This window comes from Poeciliopsis prolifica, unplaced genomic scaffold (assembly GCF_027474105.1).
Source record: "Poeciliopsis prolifica strain line A6 unplaced genomic scaffold, Auburn_PproV2 SCAFFOLD146, whole genome shotgun sequence".
NCBI classification, from domain to species: domain Eukaryota; kingdom Metazoa; phylum Chordata; class Actinopteri; order Cyprinodontiformes; family Poeciliidae; genus Poeciliopsis; species Poeciliopsis prolifica.
Window position 1 is genome coordinate 234,014 of NW_026562521.1, and position 3,487 is coordinate 237,500.

Here is a 3,487-nt window from a genome sequence, read left to right on the forward strand (position 1 = left end):
TAATTTATTTAGGCCAACATGTTGCAGTAACCGTGGATCCAGGGTTAGAGTCATCTCTGACGTTTCTGTCGGCTGCAGGCTGCACTTCCTGGACGGTTTCTGACGTCCTGCCAGATGAGAGCAGGCTGAAGCTTCACTCAATCATTGTCTGTCATGAAGAAGAAAACATCTGGCGCGACTATAAATTTGTCTTTAAAATTGTTAGAAGTACGCCTCTGCATAACATGTATCCTCATTAACATATAAGAGAATAAAATAAGAAAAAAATATGGACCCACTTACAACAAAGAATAGCTTTATGAACTATAACAGGAAATTTAAAGTGCATCTGAAATTCAACAATAAAATTAAATCCTTAAATAAACTGAAAAATTTGTGACGTCTTTGGACGTCTTTGGTCCTCTTTGGACGTCTTTGGTCCTCTTTGGACGTCTTTTTTTTCTCAACGCTGTTAAATATTTGCTCATGGTGTCTCTTCAGGGTCTGTGACACTTCTTGCTCATACTCTGTGCTGCGTGCAAAGCGTCCATGCTCAGTGCAAACAAAACCCCGACACCACTGACCTCACATCCTGCCAAAGAGAGCGCCACTATTTGAGAAGCGCTGGTCTGTGCTGACCCTCAGCAGAGCCACGATTCACATGCTAGCTCAGCTAGCCCTGCTCTGCTAGCATAAGGCTAGCAGCCAGAGATGCAACTGGCAGCTCTGCCGAGACCAACAACTAAATATTCATTTTATTGAATGTTTTGGGTTCATTTGTTCAGTTCTCTTAGGGATTCAAAATGTCTTCTTGAGTCAGTGCTGCAGCAGGAGCTGCAGCAGCAGCAGGAGACCTTCTGCAGTGGAGGACATGTGAGGACATCAAGTCTCCTCCATGCGACAACACAGAAAATGCTGCTTAGGATGCATATTTCTGCTAAGCTGAGTTTGGTTCTGGTGAGGTTTGGGTTCCTCTGCAGACCCAGAGAGGCTCAGCAGGACCGGCTGATGAGATCCAGATGTTGGAGTTGGATCAAACACGCCGAGCTGCGATTGATCCCCAGCAGTGACGCAATACAACATCCAGCTAACTGAGCCAGAACCAAGATCCAGAACCCAGACCCAAGTAACTCGACTGTCAGCAATGGGCTGCTGGAGGTTCTGGAGGTTCTGGAGGTTCTGGAGCTTACAGTGACCTTTGACTGTGGACCCCGCTGTGGTTTTGTGGATTTTGTGGTTCAGCCTTCCTCTGAGCGGCGTGCCGCAGGGCTCTGCTTTAGCTCTCTTGGTTTTCTCCTTGTTCCTCTGGGATTTATTGCAAACCACCAAAACGTTAAATTGACTTGTTATGCAGATGATGTGATATTTACTCACCAGGCAGAACTTTCTGTTCCTGAACGACCAGCAAGCAGCTGGCCTGGGAAATTTCACCAAAACAACTTGACAAACGAATCTCTGTTCTCCAGATTTGCTTATTTTCAGCCGCTAACCCAGATCAGGCTGTTTTCACCCGTTTGACCAACTCCAAGACTTCGCCGTCTCATCTGCCATTCTCCCGTTTTGGTCGGCAAACCACTGCACTCTGCCCTTCTCCCATATTGGTATCTTTAGTATCTTCCTGTAAACATCCCGTTTTACGGTAATGATGGCGCCCAACCTGGCAACGCTTCTGGTTTTATCTAGTTTGTTCTGCGATGCTTTGCTGTTTCTGCTCTTTTACCACTTGCTGTGTTGGCCTTTGACCCTGAAGCAGTTTGGTCTCCACTGTGGTTGATTGATGGATTGATGTGAGAGAACATGGTGGAAACCTGGACCTACTCCTTCAGCAGTTGTGAAACAGTCAGCAGGTTGTTGTGCAACGCTGCAGCATCCATCATGACTCCATGTCCTCCAGCTTCACGCCGCATCGAGCATGTATCAACTATCAGAAGTGCAGAGAGCATCCAGAGGACACACATCTGCTAACACTCAGCCCCCTGTGAGACACAGTGTGTGTGTTAGGGGCGGCTTAACCTGACATGATGACCTGCATAAATCTGTCCACAGACAGAGGACTCACCTCCCTGCTGAGGACAAAGACACGTCTCTGGAAATCTGAAGTAGCCACTCAGCTCTGTGTTTATAGAAATGTTAAGGAGTCATGAACTCAGATGAAGCCATTGACACCTGGACTAAAAATAAGACATCTTGTCTGAACAAGTCTGACACCAAGTCAGTGTTCCCTCCAGGTGCAGAGGCGCTCCGGTCCAGGTGAGGCGGGACATTCTGGGTGGAAATACGGCAGGCCGCCGAGCCGATCCGGGTCAGGAGAGGTCACAATAGAAGAATGAGCGTTCCTGACCTGACCTGACCTGGATCGGAAAGGATGGGTAAATCCAACCAAAGCTAACATGTTAGCCTAGCGCTAGCAGCAGAAATGGCTCCTGGTCTTCAGCCAAAGACTAAAGAGAAATCACTAAACTCTGACGCCTCCATCTGGTTTCATCTGCTGAAACAGGAAGTTGCTCTCAGTGTCTCCAGAGGTTTTAGTGTCGTTTCCTGCAGAGGTTGTTGGTGCAGCGCCCCCACAGGCCAGGAGGGGAACAGGCTGGTTTGGGTCAGAACCAGATGTTCTGGATCCAGTAGAACTGGGTCTACTGGACCATCAGGTTTGAGTTAGAGACCGTGTGTTCAGGAAAATCAGGATGTTTAAACATCTTTTCACTCAGAGGGAAACAACAGTCTCTGTTTCCCTCTGGATGGAAACTCTTCTGGATTCAGGATTTCATCACATCCATTGTCTGGTTTTGGTTCTGGTTCTGGTCCAGACCACACTGCTGTGTGAACCAACCCCCACAGCTGGGCGGTCCTTTTTTCCAGGAAGCGGGCCGTTTGATTGGGTCGTAATGCTGTCAGCAGTTTTCTGCAGAATTGAGGAATGTGAACATCTGATGGTTGGATCTGGTGTCTCGATGACAGGAAGCATTTCCTCTCATCTCGTGTCCAGAACCTCCAGGAACACGGCGTGCTGGCGGGTCGGCTGCAGCCGTCTCCCTCTAACCGGGTCAGCGGGATCTCAGGACCGATCCGGTTCTGTAAGAATCCCTTTGAGCTCATCACAAGGGGATTCTGGGAGGATTTTCCTTCCAGAACATTCTGGTGAGCATGAGGAAGAGGAGGAGGTCTGCTGACGATGGAGGAAGGCTCCCGCTGACGGGCCAGGCCATTATGAGAATAAAAACCTGAACACTGCTGCCCCAGGTGCTGGACAAGCCGGGTCCTCACAGGAAGTGATGTCATATCTGCTGTCAGTCACTTCCTGCAGGACAGCAGACGGTTCCCAGAGAACAGGAAGTGATGTGGGAGAAGTTGAGGTGCTTGGGGGAATCTCTCTGTCTCAGCTTCATGTTTCATGTTTCTCCCAAACTTCCGCCCGACCCCAAAGCAGCAGCAGGGCCGAGCGAGGAGCAGGAAATGACCCCTGCTGTTCTGGGTGTCCAGGGGCCAAAGCTGCAGGAACCGAATGTCT